The sequence below is a fragment of the Lactuca serriola genome, chromosome 7 (genome assembly GCF_051521515.1).
Source record: "Lactuca serriola cultivar US96UC23 chromosome 7, Lser_US96UC23_V15, whole genome shotgun sequence".
In the NCBI taxonomy this organism is placed as follows: Eukaryota; Viridiplantae; Streptophyta; class Magnoliopsida; order Asterales; family Asteraceae; genus Lactuca; species Lactuca serriola.
The window spans coordinates 123,553,346-123,575,576 of record NC_136414.1 but is presented as its reverse complement, the minus strand read 5'-3'; the positions used below and the strand labels follow the sequence as shown (position 1 = coordinate 123,575,576).

Below are 22,231 nucleotides of genomic sequence, written 5' to 3'. Positions count from 1 at the left end.
CAACGAATTGAATAACTTTAAATCCCACTTCGGTGAAATTTTGGAAGATTCACTTAAAAGGTTCAACTTGATTGTCACAAAACTGTCCAATGCGGGTACCATCCGCAGCAATCATGAAACAAATCTGCAGTTTTTTAATGGCTTAGGAAGACACTGGACAACAGCCAAAATGATTGTACAAGGTGACAGGAAGATTCACTCCTTATCTCTCTATAAGCTTTATGGAGAACTGCAAGCTCAAGAGTCCATTGTACTCAAGGACTGCTCAGACTTCGGAGGACCACTCGCAATAGGAGCCCAATCACCTCACACTCAAACCTATCCCACCTCATATGACTCTCCACCGGTCATATGAAGCTGACTCAGAATATGACGACGAAGAAGAGTTTCAGAATGCCATTGCTCTTATCAGTCAAAAATTTAATCGCTTACCACCTTCATTTCACAAAAACCAACAATTCAATCGACCACCTTTCAACCGTAACTTTCAAAACAATCACTTCCGTTCCACCAAAAACCCTCTCCTTCCACCACAGTCATAGCAGACTCAGTCCAAAGAAGTACCACCGCAGTCCCAATCAACTAACTCAGGTACCTCTGTAGAAGACAAGAGTGATGTCATCATATGTCACAAATGCAATAAGGAAAACCATTTTGCCAAAGATTGCAAGGCAAATGTAGTAAAAGATAGAGCCTTCTATCTTCGAATGGCTCAAGAACTGGAAGATAAAGAAAAGGGAAAGGCCTACGTTGCTCAAGTGAAAAGGAATCATCAAGTATGGTCATCAGGAGATGAAGATGAAAAAGTCCTTAGCAAAGGGAAAGGCAAGATCTGTATGGTGGCAACTGCTGATGAAGATGGCTCAACCAATCTAAAGAAGAACCATTGCTATATAGCTAAAGATAGAACTCTCAGCATTGTGGAACAGGTAAAACTCATGATTCAAACTTTAAATAACAACATGCATGATTGTCAACCTTTCATAGACACACTCAATGACACTTGTTTTGCCGTCCTTACAAACTACAATAAAGCCCTAGATGAGAAGAACATCGCTTCGCAAGAGATGTTCCATGTTAGAGGACGTTTGGATAATAAGAGACTCAAAATGGCAATGTTAGAGAAGGATTTAATGTTAGAAAAAGATGCTAGAATGCTTAGTGAAACTCGATTAGAAATAGCCTTAAATCAAAGAGATCTAGCACAAAATGAAATTGTACGTTTAAATCTTTTAATTGAAAAGTTGTTTAATGAAAATGAGGCCATTGAGAATCTTGTTAATAATGGGAATGTTGATAACACTTTTAACTGGGGTTGGTCCAATGGTTACCCAACCGCAAAGGACTCATCGCCTCGGTTCACACCGGAATGTCCCTATGTCCCACCAGACCGCAACTTCTTATTTCCAGTCAATGACAAAACATTTCCTGAGGATATCCAAGACCACTTTGGAAAACTTCATGATCTGAGTAATAATATTATTATAGAAGAAATTTTCCCTGAATCTTCTACTCATGTCAACAACACAGATTCTGAGACATCATCCGTAGTTGATGACGAGATTGTTATTAAAAGTCCTAAAGTCCCTTTAGACTTCCCATCCTTACAGTTTGACCGCAGTGTCTCTGCCTGCTTTCACATACCGCAATCTGTCCCATTACAAAATATTAATTGTTCCAAAGAAATATTCACCAAGACTTACTCTGCGGTAGTCCAAAGCACTACTCCACTGATCGAAGTCAAGATTTCTGTGACAATTGAGCCAATTAATCATGAATTACCAATTGAAAATTTTGAATTTGGTCAATGTTCTCAAAGTCCTAACTTCTCAAGTTCGGATGAATCGAGTCACTATTTTTCAAAATCCTCAAAAGACTCTAAGAAACCGCAATTAAATATCACTAACTGCGGTTCTCCTAAGACCAAATCAAAAAGAGTTTTTAAAGAAGAATTTCGCTCTCGTGGCAAACAACGAGAAATTTGCTCAAAAGTTAAGAAATCTGTGAAATGTCCTAAATCAAAAATTCCTGAGAAGTTTACTTTTTCAAATTATCATTTCAAGAAAACAGTTTCCAAGAAAACAAAAAAGAAAGGAGTTCACTGTCTCTGACAATACTCAAAAAAATCCAAACACGAGGATAAGTCTTTTCGTTCAAATGGATTTCAAATCTATTCTATCAATGATCCAAAATGGAAAGGTATCTTACCTACTCCAACGTTTTCAATGTCAAAATACCAAAAATGGAAACGAATTTTGCCAACTCCGGCACCCAAAAGGTCATCTCAAACGTTTAAAAATCACATCACAAAAGCTCTGCACGTTCCTTCACACCTGCCAAACCTGCACAAAACACCTTTTCAAAACACACAAACAAAAAGGTCAAATCTGACAATCCTCGGAATGGACAAAAACATACTTTTTCTTCAAAAACTCAGAATAGGTCAAATGTCAGGAAAAATGAAAAAAAGTTATCTTGTCAATGTCAATGTAAAAGAATTCAAAGAACTTCCAACACCCAGGATTTCAGGGTCAATTCTAATATCTTCAAAAATACTCACAATTACTCACAATCTCACAAAACTCCAAATAACTTCAAACACCCAGGACTAGGTTTGAAAGTTGACTTAAAATCAGTCCCTACCACCTCGCATCATGCATTGATTAACACATCGCATGTGACCTCGGGCTCCAAACTCACTTGGGTGCCCAAATTAACCACTTAGTTTTTGTAGGCATTGTGCAAGGAAGATCAAGAAGAAGAATGGTTAATCGACAGTGCCTGCTCCTTGCACATGATCGGAAGGTTAGAATACCTTCGGGATTTCAGGCCTATATGCAGTGGTGGAAATGTCACGTTTGGAAACAATGCAAATGGCATCATACGAGGCTATAGTGTTCTCACCACGGGGAACTTTTCAATTCAGAAGGTTGCTTATGTTGTAAGCCTTAAACACAATCTCATCAATGTTGGCCAACTATGTAAAGCATGCCATCGAGTGGAATTTGATGATCAATTTTGTTACATAATGTTGGGTGACAGAATCACTTGCTTAATTAAGTCTCGCTCCGAAGGCACAATGTATCCTCTAGATATATCTATCATCATTGGTAAACCGCAGCTGTGTTTTCTTTCTAAAGTTGTATCCGAAGTCAACTGGCTATGGCACCGCAAGCTAGCTCATCTAAACTTCAGATACATCGACAATCTAGTTACTGGAGAACTTCTCCGCGGTCTCGCTATTCTCAAATTCAACAACGATACTCTCTGTCCAGCTTGTGATTGTGGAAAAAAAGTCAAAGCAAGTCACCCTCTGATAATGGATTCGTCTATTTCAGAACCTTTGGAATTATTACACATGGATCTCTGCGGTCCTTCCACTATAGCCAGTCTCCATCACAAGAAATACTTACTGGTTGTTGTTGATGACTTCACTCACTTCACATGGGTCTTCTTTCTCAAACTCAAATCAGAAACACCGCAGATTCTCATAAACTTCATCAAAGAAATAGAACTTCAGATCAAGCTTCTAGTCAGACGCATCCGCAGTGATAATGGAACCGAGTTCACTAATCATCTTCTCAACATTTTCTTGGTTTCCAAGGGCATTTCTGACAACTTCTCAGCACCCTACACTCCGCAACAAAATGGTGTTGTCGAACGAAGAAACCACACATTAGTAGAAGTAGCCAGATCCATGCTTAACTTCGCCCATCTTCCTCTCTACTTCTGGGCTGAAGCTGTAGCATTTGCATGCTTTGTCCAAAACCGAAGCATTGTATGTAAACGTCTCCACAAAAAACCATACGAAGGTGTTAACAACCGCAAGTCGAATGTTCGTTTCTTTCATATCTTTGGGTGTAAATGTTTCGTGATCAACAACAGATAGCAGCTTAATAAATTTGCACCTAAGTCGATGAAGGCATCTTCCTTGGTTATTCCACTAACAAGGTTGCTTATCGAGTGCTTATCAAACGAAAAAGACTGATCATTGAAAGCTTCGATGTGAAATTCGATGATTCTCACATCCGCGATGCCCCTACATCCACTGAAACCACCGCAATCATGGAATGTGACATTCCTACCACTTCTGGTCCTTTAAATCTAGTAGAAGTCAATTATGATGATCTCTTTGAACCTGTTGAAACGGCAAAACTATCAGAAGTTCTTGTGTCTCCAGCAGCTCAACAACAACATGCTGACATTTCTGGATCATCTCCATCCGAAGCAGTATCTCTTAATACTTCCACCTCTCTGGTTGAGGGGGAAAGCTCTACTCCAGATCTAGCCGCAACCATCGAGGTTCCAGTACTTGATGTTGTTCAAATTCCTGCCCGCAGAGAAGCATTACCATCAAACGTATCTTCGGATTCGGATGATGAACTCATAAAGAATATTGATACTCAATCTGATCCAAGAATTGTCACTCTCCCATCCGCAATCCAGGGGAACCCTCTCAGGTTCCAGATAGACTCCCTTCAGCAATCCAGGGGGAACCTATCAAAGAAAATGTCGCTCTCACTCCAGCTAGTCAGGATGACTCAACAGGGTGTTCTCAAATCCAGGGGGAACTTCCTTCCCCATCCCAAGCAACCTCTGATATTGAAAACATTCCTTCTACCGCAGCTGTTGATCATCTGATGCCTCGCCTACATGTATGGACGAAGGATCACCCCCACGTCAAATTATTGGCAATCCGTCTGCAGGTATCCAAACTCGATCTGCCAAAGATTTATCTGATCACTGTTACTATGCAACATTTATGTCCGCAGTCGAGCCTCGATCTATCAAAGACGCCTTATTGGAACCAGATTGGATTTCTGCAATGCAAGAAGAACTCGAAGAATTTGAAAGAAACAAAGTATGGCAACTTGTTCCCATTCCACAAGTTCATATTGTTGTTGGTTCAAGATGGCTTTTCAAGAACAAGCTAGATGAATCTGGTGCAGTCATCAGAAATAAGGCAAGGCAAGTTGCTCAAGGTTATAGCCAAATGGAAGGTGTTGACGACGACGAGACATATGCTCTGGTAGCTAGAATGGAAGTAATCAGAATATTCTTAGCATATGCTTCTCACAGAAACATCAAAGTACACCAAATGGACGTCAAGAGTGCTTTTATCAATGGGGAATCAAAAGAAGAAGTTTATCTTTAACAACCTCCAGGATTTGTAAATATCGAGTTCCCTAATCACTGCTACAACTTCAAAAAGTTGTCTATGGTCTGAAACAAGCCCCTAGAGCTTGGTATGAAACTCTTTCTATATTCTTAGTCTCTTCAGGATACAAAAGAGGAGTGATTGATCCCACACTATTTAAAAAAACAAACGGGACTCACCTGATGCTTGTACAAATATATGTGGATGATATCATCTTCGGGTCATCTGATCAAGGAATGGTGGATGAATTTGATAAGCTCATGACAAACAAATTTCAAATGAGCATGAATAAAGTGATTAACTTCTTTCTAGGTCTCCAAGTCAAACAACTTCAGCAAGGAATATTCATTCATCAAGAGAAATACACCACTGAACCTCTGAAGAAATATTCTATGGACAAATGCTCTTCTGCTAAGGTCCCTATGGCATTCGGATATAAGATCTCTGCTGATCCCTCTAGTGAATCTGTGGATCATAAGACTTATAGAGGTATCATTGGTTCGCTAATGTACCTCACCGTAAGCAGACCTGACATTGTATTCGCAACTGGTGTGTGTACAAGGTACCAGGCTGATCCAAAAGTGTCACACATGACCGCAGCCAAACAAATTCTTCAGTACCTAAAAGGACGCAAATCTCTGGATCTATGGTACCCCGCAGGCAATCACTTCAATCTTCAAGCATTTACTAATGCGGATCATGCCGGATGCAAACTTGATCGAAAAAGTACATCTGGTGGATGCCAATTTTAGGTGGAAGACTTGTCAGTTGGTCCTGGGGAAAACAAAGTTGTGTATCTCTATCTACCGCAGAAGAAGAATACGTGGCCACAGCCAGCTGCTATTCCCAAGTCCAACTTATTATGACTTGGAAAATGTGATAGCGATCTCTCATAATCCTATTCAGCACTTAAAGACAAAACATATTGAGTTACGGTATCATTTCATCAAAGATCATATTCTGAAAGGTAATATTGAACTCATCTTTGTTCCTACTCATGAAGAGATTGCTAATATTTTTACCAAAGCACTTGACTCTATAATACTCAATGTATTCCTACAAATGTTGGGAATGATGAATCCGGATCCAAAATTCTTCTTGAATTAAATCGTACCGCAGACCCTCCTGGTCTCCATTGCAGTCCTTACTGAAAGTTATTTATAATAGATGGTTTTGGAACATTTCCTGTTCTGCAGTCTATGTACCGTAACCATATCTTATATCTATCTTTCATGGATCCTTCTTGTTTATGTTTACTAATTTTTGTATAAGTGTTTCTCTCAGCTTCTCACTGCAGTCTTTACTTTGGCCATCCGTAATGACGTTCTCAACCAAAATGAAGTTTTCAACCTCAACAATGTGTCCAACCGCGCTACCATTTCCAATCCGCAAAGATGGTGTGCCATTTAATGTTTGAATAATGGTGTGCTATTTAAAGACTTGTCATTGAATATTACATTAAATAAAATAAAACATTCTCATTAAAAATTGTCATCTTCTCTTTCTGAAAAATCCTTTTATCAGACCTATTTTAGGGATGATGACAAAAAGAACGTATTTCCAATAAACTCATCCTTAATTTGTCCTTTCCCCTCCCAAACACGTCCCATCCGTTACCCCTTCCTCTCCCATCACCCCCACGATTACCTGATGTATAAACATGTGTCCGACTTTACATTAATTGCAAAGCCTTTTTGGAAGTCTCCCAAAATCTTTTCCAATCCGTTTTAATATCTGTGGCTGAGATTCAATCCATAATTCATCGATTCCCCCCAAAAACCCCAATCGTCATTTTACCCTAACCTTACCTTTTACCTAGGGTAAAACCTTTTCACCCCCCTTTATAAACCCATCTTCATCCCCATCAATCCTATACGCTTTCTGAATATCGATTGTCTCTCTCAACCTTCAAAAACCTCCATAACTCTCAAGAACTCTGTTTTTCCTTTTCCACAATGCAAAAATCAGGTGCATCCAAGTAGCAATCCAAGGCTTCAGGTTCTGTGAATCCAACTGGTTCAGACTCTCCTTTAATCGCTTCAAGCAATTTCCAAGTTATATTTGAAGATCATCCTTCATACAATGCTCACATCAAGCTCATGATCAAGTTCCTCAAGAATCACCCTCTGTTTGGACCTTTTGATGCATTTACAGAAATCGTACCAATTTCAACATTGTTCAAATGTGCATTCTCGGCATATCGACCACTCCAAAACCCTCAAGAAGTGCATCTCAATCTCGTGAATGACGCATTGGTCATTCTGACCAAGGAGAAATTTCTAAGGTCCATCAATCTACTGGTTCATCCGTCGATCAAGTTCTTCTCTCCATCAATGGCGGATATCACTGCTTCTCTATACCAAATGGGATACCAGAAAAGAATCAAGGGTATCGGTGAATTCAAGAAAAATCAACTGCTCGCAGTATGGCAATATGTGTGCCACTTCATCATCCGAAGCCTATCCGGCAGAACCGGAGGAACCGACAATATGGGGCTTAAGCTCATTGAGTTGGTTTGGAGCATATTCACAGGGCACAATGTGAATTACGGGAAAATCCTATGGGATGACTTCCTTCAATACATCCCTAAGGAACACCGCAAGGAAAACCCAACAAAACTTACCTTTGCTAGGTTCTGGTCACTGTGCATCCTGGATCTTCACACCGATGCAGACAACACCATGGGAAACGACACCAATCTTTTTGCTACAAAAGATATCAAAAGGTACACTCCTTCATCCGATCAAACTCTCTTTGGACCAATCCATAGGCTTCCCACCCATATTCTCTCTACTCTTGGTCCCAAGACTATTGATGTATCAGACCATATTGAGGCTACGGAGGCTACTGCCCCATACCCTTCTACCCCGCCTCTTCCATCCGCATCCATTATCCCTGAGGGTACCGCAGTCCCCTCTGCCACTACTCTATCCAATCTTTCTCAAAGAAGAAAGAAGTTGGCATCCAAAAGGAAACAAATAACACCACAGTAGGATGCTCCCAAACCAACCACACCCACCAAGAAACGCAAAACTAAACCAACCACTGTATCAAGCAGTGATTCTAAAGAGGACATGCAACCAATATCGATCCTCAAGAAAAGAAAGACCACCAATACCTCTAGCCAAATGCATGACCGGACTGATACCTCAGCCTCTCCACAGGCTCAGGTAGTCCTTGGGTTGCCGCAGCTCCATTCAATACCATTACCACCATCGAATACCACTCAAGCTCATCAAGTGAGCCTGTTTCATCATCATCATCATCTGAAAGTGGAGACACCCCCCCCCCAGTTAAATCTCAAGTAGATACATCTGGTCATCGCCCTAAGCTCTCAAGGGCTTCCCGACTGCATTTATTTTCTCCTGAGGAGTTACACTCCATCATCTTGAACATATCCCAAACACTTCAAACACCTGACCATCTGCAGGGCACTTCTTCGCTCATGCCAGAATTGGGCCGAGGCCAGACTTAACCACAGGTCAAGGAGACTAAGGAAGCCCATGAAATCCTACTCTGCTTCCATCATTTACAGGTGGTTTAGGCACGGTGAGCACACATGTGCAAAGATCCATGAACCCAATGGACACCTTGGTGCGCACTCAAAGAATTGATGGAGACGATTCAAGTGATTCATGGAGTCAGTATCAACCAACTACTGATGCCGAAATCAAGAAATATGCTGCCTTTCGAAGGGCATTCCAAGCCCGAAAGGATCAACAAATCAAACAACAACAGCAGAAGGAACGAGAACTTCAGATGATTGCTAAGTATTGGGCTGATGCAATCAACAATGCTTATATTGTATCAGGGATTCTTCGTATTCAAGACTGGATGTCTCAGATGGCCGATTCACTCCTCAAAGCACAAGCGGCATCTGCGGCCCAACATACCTCCCAAGTTCCTCCCACTACGGTTCTTGAAACATCACAAGACGAAGGTCCTGAGATCGCAATCAGCTCAGCTCCTACCTTCGATCTTGATGATGACGAGGTACAAGAGGTAAACAAACCCTCTCCTTCTGAAGATGATCTAATGATGTTCGATCAAGGTGAAGAATCAAGTGGTTCTCACCACTCCACCTCCAATCCCAAGAAGAAGAAGAAGAACGCAGTAACAAGAAAAGAGTTTCTATCTCTCCAGGCCAAAGTCGATCAAATCCTGGTTGCGGTTGAGTTGGGAGGATGTTCCTAGACCACAATCATTGATAGAAAGGATTGAAAGACTGGAAACAAGAGAACGACTGGCTGCGGAGCGCATCTCTTTAAAAGTCAAAATGGGAATCCGGTCCCTCGAAAACAATCGCAAAGCAGACCACAAAGGTTTCATGGATGCCACTGAACGTCTTATCTCAGAAGTCACCGCAAGCAAAAATGATCTTCAAACTGCTATCAATGATCAAGCCTCTCAGTCTTAGAAGTTAATAGATGAAACTCATATCACCTATGAGTCTACCATCTCGGTTCTTCACTCTACCATCAACCGCTTTCAACGATCCTTAACAACCAAGTTTCATGGCTCTGAAATCCTTCAACTCACTAAGGAGATTCATCGCCTGTTGTTCAAATCCTCCTCTCCAACCAATCAACAACTCACAGATGCTATCAAGGCTCAATTCTAGGAGGCCTTCTCCAAAATTGATGGCCTTCGGACATGGCTTAAGGAAGCTCCGGTTTGGACTTCCTCAAGAGGGGGAAGTGAAGAAGATCAAGCCCATCACTCTCAAGATCAAGCCCATCAATCTCATTAATCAGATGAAGTTCATCAATCTCAGCAATCAATTTCACCACATCAACCCCCCCCCACCCATCATCACTGGCAAAGTTCCCTCACCGCAACCATCATCTCACACTGCGCCTCACATTCCGGAGAAACCTGAAACTCCCCCACACTTCAAACAACATGAGGAACATATGTCATCTTCAATCTACACAGATTCTCCTACCACCATCCAAAGTAAGAAAGACCGGAGGGCAGCCAAACTTGGTGAAGAGAACTGGAGGCTATGCGCATTTGACACAGTCAAGGATGAAACTCTTATCAATTCTTGGGTTAATCCCCACTGAAGACTGCTAGATGAAGATTATGTTCCTCATCTTACATATGCTGAGCCTCCTACTGATGGTTACTAGGATACCCCATCTCACCCAATGCCAAATACTTCACTGTAATTGAGCCATTTGATCAAAGCCTTCCGGATGCCAAACGATTGCCTATGGAATTTGAGAGACTATGTCAATTCTATGCAAAGCATGCCTCTTCCTTTGAGCACATATGGTCAAATGATCGACCATCCGCAGTTGTGAACTACAAAGTCAGAAAATTCATGAAGGCAGAGTTTTTCCAGTACACTCTGACCTGAAGGGAACAAGATTATGTCCGGAACCAAGCTGAATTTCCTTGCATGAATCCGAAGGAGATTTTCCTCATTGCAAGAGTGTTCCAGGGCAAGGCTGAGAAGTATCCGAAGATGCAAATTGCACTTGATAGAGTCAACAGTTTTCTGATGGATACTGTATGCGATTTTGCTAAAATCGATGCAGATATTTATCCCACCATTACGAAGAAGCATGAATTACCTCTACTTGATCCAGCACCGATGCCCTCTGAAGGATTTGAAGAAAGACCCTTAGGTGCATCCAACTTCCCTGAACTCGGTGTCATCTTCAAAAGGAAAATTGATAATGTCAAATATTTCATCCCTACCTCTGCTATAGATCATCTAACAAAGAAGCAGCTTGACATCTATCGGACCGTAGTTGAAAAGTCAAAATATACCACTCCGGAAGTCAAGTATGAAATTCTAAGGATGATCACTTGGTTAGAAAGTGTCAGGAAGTTTTGGTGGATCCTAATCAAGCATCTCCATCTTGATAAGTGATAAAAGTTAAAGAGGTCACTTAGGGGGAAATTGTTAGAACACTGAAAATAACCCTCTTAAACTTTCTTGGAACCGTAGCCAAATTACTACCACAATGAAAGCTTCTACCACGGTCATCCGAAGTCAGAAGACAACAAGTTTTTGTACTTAGTCTATTTTGACTTTTCTTTACACTTTCTATTTTCCAGTATGCCTTGCATGGCTACTTCTAGAGAGTTATCTTTTGTAATGCTTGAGTCTCTATAAATAGATCTCACTTGTTCTGAATCATCAATGCATCTTCAAGTATCTTTACTACTTATCTCAGAAATTCTCTTCTATCTCACTTCTTACTATCATACCTGATCATAATCTCTCTTCGGAGCAAGTCCTTGTGACTTCTTCACTAAGTTTGATCTCACTTACTAACATTGGTTTGAATGCATTCCAAGTTATGAATCAACTTACGTGTAATCTTGATATAACAATTGTTGTCATTTACATTACTTTACTTTTTTCATCTAACTCACTCATTTTTAACTATTAATATTATTGTTGAGCTAACAGATCCTTCGAGATTACTATTCCGCTATATACTTGTTCTAACCATTTTGTTCAAGTGTGTCTCAAAGTTTTTCTCTCAACAAACTGGAAACTAATTGTTCTTGGACCGTGAACTTTGGATCGTAAACACCTTATGACCGTAAACTCAGAATTTACGGCCGCAAACTCTCCTCTGACTGTAAACTCTGTTTACGGCCACAAATATTGTTTTGATTGTGTTTAACCAGAAACTTAATTTAATCGTAAATAATTTAATTTCTGTTTCATATTATTAAACAATAATAATGGATTCTCAAAGTCAAACACACCACCACGAGCTGGATTCAGTTATGGGAACAACCACCCGAATTCCTAGACTCTTATCCGCTGAAGGTTTCCCAGAATGGAAGTATAGAACTGAGCAGTTAATAAAAATGAAGGACTTCAAAATCTGGAGAAGCATAATAAAAGGTCCTGTCAGAATAACCACTACTATTGTAGGGCAAGTGGTTGACAAGAAGATGGAAAACTACATTGATGAAGACTTCGAGAAGGTTGAAGAGCAAGAAAACGCTTTCTCCACCTTGACCATGGCACTATCTCCAGACATTGCTCAAGGTTTCAGAGAGTACACTTCTGCTAAGGCTTTGTGGGAAGCCCTAATTGAGGTCTATGAAGGGAACGAAGATATGAAGGAGAGTCGCCAAGATATGTTCCGACAATGTTTCAATATGTTCAACTACGTTCCTGGAGAAACTCTTGAAGCACAACTGCAGCGGTTCACATCTCTTAACACTAAAATGACTGTAGCCGGGATTTTCTACACAAAGTATGAGATAAAAAATAAGCTACTGAATGCTCTCCGAAAGTCTTGGGACATGAATGTAGCTGTCATAAAGAAGACTAAGGATGTTAGCCGACTCTCTCTTGCTGAAGTGATGGCTATCATCAAGGCCTGTGATATTGATGACAAGCAGCGAGAGATCAACCATGTGAACTCATACTCAGCTGCAAACCTTGGAATCTCTTCTAATAATGCTCTTTCATCTCTTACTTTTTCTTCTGCAGGTCGATCATTTGCTACTCAGCAAGCTCAGGTTTAGTCCTACCCCACTCCATCAGCTTCCCCTGCATCAGCCATGCCCCTCTCTCAGAACCAATCGTTCGTGGCTACTCAAGTTGCTTCCTCCTCCAATGTGGTTTCTTCTTCAAAAGGAAAGGAGGGTGATGAAAATCTCGCTCTTGCTACAGGGCTTGTCAATTGTTACAATGCACTCGTAGCTGGAGATCTTCCACTTCAACTATCATTCGCCGATCTTGATCAGATTCACCCTGAACACATTGAAGAGATGGATATTACATGGAAAATTGCCATGGGAGTTTTCAGGCGAAACAGTTTTCCAAGAAGACCGGAAAGAACAATTGGGGGATGAGTGCTGAAAAGAAGGTTGGGTTCAGCAAGGGAAAGCTGCGGTGTTTCAACTGCCACAAGCCAGGTGATTTTTCTCGTGATTGTCCACAGCCAGATAGAAGATTAAATAATGACAGGACAATAGTTGCAGTTGGGAACAATCGAACCGGTGCTCAGGTCAACAACGAGAAGGCTATGGTTGCACAATCGTTTGACTGGGAGGAACAGATGCAGGCCCTGAACTTATATGGACCTGAAAATGCCCACCTGCATAGGTTAGTGATGATGCTCCGGCAGAGATTGTTGCAGCTGAAGATCAAATGATGGAGCTGCAGTTTGCATTGATGGTATCTTCTTCTCATGAACCTAATAAAAACGAGGTAAGTCTACCCTCATGCTCTTAAGCTTGTATTGATTATGTTAAAATTATGAATGAGAAAATTAAAACATTAGGTAGCAAAGTAGAGAACCTTAAAATTCTCCGTGAACTTAACGACTCGCGAAAAAGGGAAGTAGAAGACCTTAGATATGAAGGTTACCAACTCAGAAAAGGTCAAAAATCTCTTAAAGCCCAATTAGAATCTAAAATAAAGGACTTTAGGAGACTTCAGGAAGACTATAGTAATAAATGCAAAATTATGATTATATAATGAAACAGAACACTGGACTAGTGGCTGAAATTGAATCATTAAAGGGCAAATTTGAAACTGTTGATTTTGACTTTAGAAAATTTGATGTATCGAGTGAGGTAGTTGCAAATATGATAGACCACTGCATGAAATTTAAAAGAAATCAATCAAAGGGTCTAGGGTATAATCAAGTGCCTCCTCCTTTCAATCATACATATCAGTTTCAACCCCTGTTTAAAGAAGAGATGGCCAATGAACCATTCACGGTTTATGGCAAGCCATCTGGTTATGTTTAGGGAGGATTTATTAATGTTGAAAGTACTAACATTTCTACTTCTCTTGTAGATCAATCCTTGAATCAGTCAAAGCACGAAGTTGAAGCATCTATTTCTGAAAATAAAACTGAGTCTGAACCTAAAGTTTTAGTTTTAAATAAAGACAATAATTTTTCTGACGTTTCAAGTGACAATGTTTTTTGTGGTGTTTTTGTTTCTTCTGATACTGTTTTGAATGGTTTTAAAGTGTCTGATACTATTTTGAATAATTTGGTTGACAATTCTAATGTTTGTGATTATAATCTTGAAAAACCACCAGTTTCACAAGCTTCTCCATCTAATGTACCCTCACTTGTCTCACAACCTAATTCTTGTTCCTGTTCTTGTGAGAGAAGCAATGGTGTTAGTATGGAAAACAAATCTGATCAATGTAGCACAAGTTATAACAATAACAAACAGATTTGTTTCAATTGTGGTATTGGTGTTCATATAGCTAGAAATTTTCAAAATCGTATGTTTGTACATTTGAATTTCGAAGAGGAGAGAACGAATTCAGAGGAAGGTCTTTAACTAGAAAGTCCTCTAGAAATCGTTCTCGGAATGATGATTGGAAAAATGATCGGAGTAGAAAACAGGCTATTTTTCAAAAACATAAAAAGGTTTTTCAAAAAAAAGTCCCAAGCAGTTTGCCAAAATTGAGCATGGCCAAGCCAAGGTCGGTTTCGTCAAGAAGCAGCAGTGGGTCTTCAGCTAATTCTAGTAGAAAACCCAAATGCTTCAAGCAAACTAATAAACATTTGATTACAAAACCACCCGGGACTGTTATAAAACCTAATTATCATCGGTTACCCAAATTAGCTTCCAATTTATCATCTGTGTCCTCTGAAAAATCCGAAAAGGATAATAAATCACTACTAGAAAAATAGCCTTTTATGACGCGCAAACAATGACACGCACTAATTTACGATACGCTAAAGTGTGTGTGCTAAAAATAATGTCATCTCTCACAAAATTTGAAGGATCAAGGACGTGCATTTTTGCGTGCCCCTAAAATTAGTGTCTTAACAAAAAAAATTAAAAACACGGAGGATGCTTATCTTAAGCGTATGTCCTCTACATTTTTATAATTTTACTCAAATGCGCGTCTCTTATAACAAAATCACAAGGACCGATATTGATATTAATTCTAGGGCTTTTTTAAGACTCAAAACACTCACTCACTCAGCGCTCTCTAACATCGATCTGACGACCTCGCCTCGCTTCCGACAACCCCTTTCTTACTTCTCCTCATCGAAGATCTCATCGTCAGCTGACCTTAAATTCCTTTGTTTCCATCTTTTGCAGAAAACCCAAATACACGCTCACCCCTTTTTGATGCTCAGAAACAAAAAAGGGTAAGCGCCTTGGTATTTTAGAAGATGTATTTTGGGGAATAGGGGATTTTGGTTCTACGTGTTCTTATAACCCTGGGAATCAAGAACCCTGTATTCTCACACCGGATTGATAGTTGAAGTCTACCAGAGAGAAAAGTGTACGGATGAGCCTAATGGGTCGGGGAATAGAAGAGGAAGCGCTAGTCCTTCTTCATAGAAGACTATGTGATCTCAATTTCATCTTCTCCCTCTTCTCCGATTCTCCCGACATCAACTACAGGTTCGATTGATGGTTATTCGAATATTATGTATATCTTCCAATTATGTATACGTGAATATCATAATCTCTTTTTTTCTCATCCTCCATTGTGACGTATTTAATCTTTGAACAAATTTCAGCAAGTTGAAATTTATCGTATCAAATTCGGTAACTGAGGCTGTAACAATTCGATACTGCTTATGGGTCCTCGAGGATACGGAAAAATTGCGGTATAGTACCCAATTTCTGTGTTAATTACTTGGAACTTTTTATAGTATTTACTGTGATTTCATTGTGTCATTGATTATGGAATTACGTGTTGGATTACTCTATATCTGTTGTGATATCAGTCACAATGGCTGACCTAAAAGAGCATCTCCTCCCACCAAAACCTACATCAGCTATAAACCTTAGTCATGCATCATAACACCTGATAAAGTTCTGCTTTTGAATTCTCTTGATAGCTATGTGTTACCATATGTGGTGGAATTACAAAGACGATTGAAAGCTACAGGGGTTGGTGTGGTGTGGCAATCTGAAGGGGCAAAGTTGAACAGCCGAATGGGAAATTCTAATAGATCCTTAGGGTACCTATGCATGGTTTTTAGGGTTTTTAAGACTACCTTCCATTGAAGAGAGATTAAAAAGAGGTGATCTCCTTGAAAGAGGTGTTCTTTCTTCTTCAAAGGTATTATTTTTGGTCTATTTATATATGCCCATTTACATGTTCATACAGATTCTGTCTTTTCAACTTTCATCAATAGATTATGCATATACAATATAGAGGTCTTTCACTCTCTTCTTGTAGTTATAGATTCCTGATTTCTAAAACAAAAGAAGTTATTTCATCATTTTATCTGCAAGAAGTACATAAGAATATTCCATAGAACAACATGGCGGAGCTTATTTCTCGATCACCTTCATCAGGTTGTCCATACTACAAGAAATCTAGAGAGAAATCGAGAGAGAGAGAGAGAGAGACAGACAGAGACTGTGTGTGCGTGTAAAAATTAATGAATAGAAAACTATCTGCAGTGTGCAATTTCTTGTGTTGTTTATTACAGGTTTAAGAGATATAAAGTTGATTCATTTGCAATAAAATGATATGTTCGTGGTTGGAAAACAAAAGAAATTGCAAACTTTGATTCATTCTTTGCATTCACTCTTTGTTGCTTTGTAGTTACACTTGAAAATTTTTTTCTTTCCTATGAGTGAGTAGTTCAGGAAGATATCCAAGACCTTTTTTTCATTTAATTAACCTTGATCTGTGTTTAGATGTCTTAGAAATTCAGGGATGATGACCAATTATATTGGGGTATTAAAAACCTTTTGTTTGGTAACACTTCACCTGAGAGTTTAGGGCTCTAGAAGTTGCTCTTGAGGCTGTTTGTACATTTCTGTTGGTGGTGATGCAGTTGGTAACAGAAGTGGAGCTTCACGAGCTCTTATGAAGTATAGGTTTGTCTTTTCAACTATCTGTTATATCTTTAAAAAAGAATTAAAAAATTAGTTGATATATAAATTGAAATGTGGTGGTTTAACTTTAGGTTGAAGATCTTCAATGGTCAATTTGAAGAGCTTCATCAAAGACAATCTCAATGGACCGCTCCTGACACAGAGATTAGAGTTAGAGAATCTATCAGACTGGCAATTATTGAAGTCTTGTTGCCTGTACACATATCTTTCATTAAATGTTTTGGGTACATATTTTTTGTGTGATCTATCTCAATTCTCAGGCTCAAATAAATGAAAAAAAAAGTAAACAAATATTTTGTTTTCTGTTTTTTACAATTACAGGGCACTTGATCGGATGCTTTGTGAATTTTTCAAGGGTAAGACTTTGAACAAAGTAAGACGATAGAGATCTTAAGATGTTGAATTACTCTTTTACCCTTGTGGTATGTTAGTGTATCCTGTAGCCTAAAAGGGCATGGCATGTATGTTCGTTTTGTATGTATTGGGGTAATAAGGATATGGGTATGCTAAAAAGTTAAAGAAAAAAATGCTGAAAATTTGATTAATTTATTTTTCTTGGTTGGTGTTGTTACTTAGTATGTTACTAACTGGTAATTATTCATGAAAGGTCTATACTTTATAACAAATAAGATGAAATACATGTTTTGGAGCTTGAATTCCAAGGTGTCAACAATTGTTTTTTTCTTTTTTTTTTTTACTATCAGTTGCACAATTTTTTTTACTATCAGTTGCAATATTTTTCTACACTCAATTGATTATATATTCCATATTTCTGTACTCCTATTCTACAATTTCTTCAATTTCCTATACCACAATTCCAGTGTCACCACTTTTGTTCCAGTCCTGCTTCACGAGCACTTGTAAAGGATAGGTTTGTATTTTTAACTAGAACAAGGGTATTTTTGTAATTTTTTTGTCTACTGATGCTCTTTTTTTTTTTAATTTCAGGTCCTCTCACAGAGGAGGATGCTACTGTAGATATAATGGGACGACATTATCAATTCGTATCTTCAATTCAGTCTCGTCTAAAGCAATGGATGATCCATTTGTGGTTCTAGAAACTGCCTCAACACCTGTCACATCACCCCCAAGTGTTTTTATTGATCCATTGGAAACAGTTCACAAGATGAATAAATCCGGCAGCACTAATGCTGGAGTAAGTAGGGGTGTGTTTGATTTTGATTACATTGACCCCCTTCATGGATTTGGTAAGCCTGCAACATTAAGCATCCCACATTTGGTGACATCACTCAAAACTGGCTTAGAAGCAACACAAGAAGCTGCATTGGACGCACTATTTCTTCTGAGGCTAGCATGGTCTGCATGCCCTACTGATGTCTCCAAATCCAGTCGAGCCCACCTCGGTTTCAAGAAAAAGCCGAGTTTTTGTTGCAGTGTTTACCCGGAACAAAAACGGTCATAATTAAACGCAGGAATAATATGAAACATCTCCATTAGATAAGTTTGAGACTTTTGCCATGGGTGGAAGTGGAACACAAGATAATGGTGTGGACCATGTTAATGGCAAAGAGATGGATTCAAACTCGGTTGTTGCTGCAATGAAAGATGCCATAGAATGGAATCTGTGAACCAAGCATGTCCTTTTGGCTGTTAAGAATCTTATATATATATATATATATATATATATATATATATATATATATATATATATACACAAATAAATAGTTTGAAGTTTGAGATTCACATCACATGATGATGAGATTTTCTTTTCTTTGGGGCAGGGAGCTTCTCTTGGACTTCTATACAAGTTCAGCCAAGCGTAAGCCAGACCAGATGATCATCTTCAGGTCAATTCTTTTCTTTGACTTCTGGTCATTTTAATATATTCTGCTGTCATTTTCTTTAAACTAAGAACAAAAGCCCAAACCTTTCTTTCTTTGTGTACATTGGAAACATCAAGATTCCTTGTAATAATTTAGAATTTTATTTGTAATTGGGACAGTGTGAGCGAGTCGCAGTTCAACCAGGTTTTGAACATTGAACTGGACCAAATTATCGAGGTATTTGTATTTCTTATAATAGTTTCTTATTTTGTTAAGTAAATTTGATTTAAATTGTAATTATTGTGTAGTAGGCCTGCAAATTCCTTGATGAGAAGTGGAACCCAAAGTTTCTTGTGACAATTGCTCAGAAGAATCACCACAGCAAGTTTTTCCAGCAAGGATCTCAAGACAATGTCCAGCCTGGTAATATGTTACTACTCAATAAAATAGTTCAGTTTTAGAAATGAGATGGTTTAAAAGTGGAATTACTATTATTATAACAGGAACTGTGATCGATAACAAGGTCTGTCATCCTCGCAACAATGACTTCTACATGTGCGCAAAGGATGTAAGGGAAAGAGAACTTGCAAAAGCTTTTATAAACAAAGAATCTGTAACTGTAAAACTACAAAGAGACGATCTACATGGGTTGTAGAACTTCCTCTTGCAGAAGTACCAGATTGCTTCTTTTAATTGAGTAAGCATCTTGAAGCTGTCAGCAGTGAACATTTCAATCTGTGTTGTGTTGGCTTGAATAAAACAAAAGACGAACAAAAAATGACAACCCCAATTTCAGAGATCAGGGTAAGCTCTCAACTACCCTCTTTCATCCCATCCTAACTTTTACTACTATATATGGTTAATAGACACACTTACCTCCTAGACTCAGTCAACTTATATTTACTTAAAACATCAGTAAACTTAAGGATCATTTTTACACCCTATGAAACAACTGAAGTAACGCTTCCTTCTTTCCTACTTGCAACTAGTTTTCCAAAAAAAAAATCTATAAACGTATATTCAGATAGATACTCCTTTTACATTAGACCTCTCACCATACTTCCTGAAATATCTAGTGGGAGTGTCACAGGTGTATCAATATGTATATGTTTTTTTCATTATATATTTCCTAGACCTTTGGAATCATGTCTTCTTTTTCTTGGATGCTGCAGAATGCAAGCACCAATCTCTTTCTCTCTCTCTCTCTCTCTCTCTCTCTCACACACACACACACACACCCACACTTTATCTCTAAACTTATGTTTGTGTATTGCAGGATTGGTCCATTGAACTCTGAAATCAAGCAACAAAATGTTGTAAAGCATAGAAAGCAGGCAAGATTAACTAAAAAAAGCACGCCCTGAAGACTCCATGTCAATGGTTGCTGAAAGCTTTCAAAATAATGAACATGTTCACTTGTTGTCCCCAGTTGATGTATCTCCTTCTCTTTCGGTATGCATCATCTCATAACAAATTTAGAGCAGTTGTACTTTGCACATTAGATAGATTTTTAATGTTGTACATTGTAGGTGAATAGGTCTGGAAGGCTTGAGAATAATGCAGCACAATACTCGGTTGATATCGAGTTATCTAGCTTAGTTAGTTTCTTAACTTTTGTAATTATAAGTAACTAATTAATCATTTCTTAGTTTATTAGGTCAGATTACATAAAATTCAACTGACATGTCAGCATGTCACCAACTTTTAGGTCTTGTCCCTTGATGAAGATCAATTGCAGCAAATATTGTATCTGTATGAGTATCTATGCATTTGTCAGCTAAGAGAGAAGTAAGTGGAATGTTGTCTCATTAGTGTTATCCTTTTTTAATTACACTTTTAGATTGTGAGGCACATTGGTCTTTTAATGTTTTTAGATATGGACGATATCGCCCTTGGGGGATACCTATATCATAAAGACCTTTGGGATGGAAGATGCAATGGTGGCATTATGCTCAAAACTCTGTGTTATCTGATGTTCGTAAAAGAATGAAGAAAACTTCATGGAAATAATTAGGAGAACGTCTGTAAGTTGTTCTTTCTTCAAGATTAACATCTATGATCTACCATGTTATACTATTTGTTGTGTGCATTTTCATCATGGAATGCTTGAAATCTTAAACCTTTTAAAATCTTTTACTTGTACAGAGGCAGAAAAAGACGATATGTTAAGTTGTACAAGTTGAAACTGGAATGTCTACGAAAAGAGCAGGTGAGGTCATTAGTCATTACACATATAGTTTTCTTGATTTAAACATTATATGGTGTATATGATTCAAACATTATTTGGTGTGTATGAATTATGATCAGCCTCTGGATAATGAAATTGTCTTGGAGTTGGACCAAATAGAGAAAGTATTTGATATAGAAGATATCTTGGGTTACAGGTTTGCTGCTGAACATGAGCTTCAGGTATTATTATGATCATTGTTGTTAATATCTATTGCATGTGCTTTTTACTTATACATTTTATTAAGACTATGAACATGTAGGAGTTCTTGGTGGATTCATAGTGTCTAATTGTTCAAATTTTATACTTCTACAATTACAGACAATGGTCTGAGCGTTTTTCTAGTAGTATGTGTGCACGAATTAAACAGGTTTGTATTTTTTTTTAAGTAGAATGCAGTTATTTGTATTTGTTGTCATCTGTTTTTATCTTTTTGACGCAATGTAGCATGTTGCTGCTGAAGGCACAACCTTGGTCAAACAGGCAGAAGATGCTGCAAGTAATAAGAAGACAGAAAAGAGATTGCAGGTTGATCCTACTATATGGCCAATAATGATCTTTAGGGTCTGCTAGAAGGATTGGAGACTGTAGTTAAGCTTCTATCTAAGACTTCACGCCAAGGACTTGATGAATTTAAGATATCATATTTTTGGCATGGCTAGAAGCTTTATAGGAAACGAGACTCAAGCAAAAGTAAACACAGAGAGTTGTTGGCACATAGTAAGCTAGATAATGCAATTGTATATAAATAAGTTTATTTTTTTTATAACATTTACTCACTATTGGAATAATTATTTGTATTTGACATATTAGTGAAATGAATTATCTGTGTTATTTATGGTATTTTATTTTGTATTATGATATTTTTAATGTATTATTTAATTTGAAAATTAGAAAATCTATAAATAATATTTTTTTAAACATTTAAAATTATGATACGCAAAAATGTGTGTCATCTTCATTTATGACATGGCCTTTCTTGACAGAGGCTTTCTTGATACGCATTGCGTCTCATTAACACGCACGTCCTAAGGTTACGACACGCGAATGCATGTCGTCTTCCTTTATAACAGGGCCTTCCTTGATACGCATTGTGTGTCGTAAACGCGCGTCGTAATTGTGCGTCGTAACTGAGCGTCGTAAATGCGCGTCGTCTCTCTTTATGACAAGGCCTTCCTTGACGCGCATTTGCGCGTCGTCTGAGCCTTTTACGACGCTCAATGAGCGTCGTAAAAG

General features: G+C 38.5%; 2 long non-coding RNA genes across 3 annotated transcripts; both read left to right on the top strand.

The window, feature by feature from the left end:
* Positions 1-18,678: 18,678 nt before the first annotated feature.
* On the top strand, positions 18,679-20,368 carry LOC145063029 (uncharacterized). Of its 2 annotated transcripts, none has more exons than XR_013687808.1 (5): positions 18,679-19,005; positions 19,080-19,191; positions 19,272-19,572; positions 20,045-20,220; positions 20,298-20,368. It is a non-coding gene; the product is annotated as an uncharacterized LOC145063029 (long non-coding RNA). The 2 variants fall into 2 exon arrangements; XR_013687807.1 differs by having other exon boundaries at positions 19,077-19,191.
* Positions 20,369-20,476: 108 nt separating this feature from the next.
* LOC145063401 (uncharacterized) lies at positions 20,477-21,726 on the top strand. Its single transcript, XR_013687938.1, has 5 exons — positions 20,477-20,556; positions 20,643-20,792; positions 20,914-20,977; positions 21,076-21,177; positions 21,443-21,726. It is a non-coding gene; the product is annotated as an uncharacterized LOC145063401 (long non-coding RNA).
* The last annotated feature ends 505 nt before the right edge of the window (positions 21,727-22,231 follow it).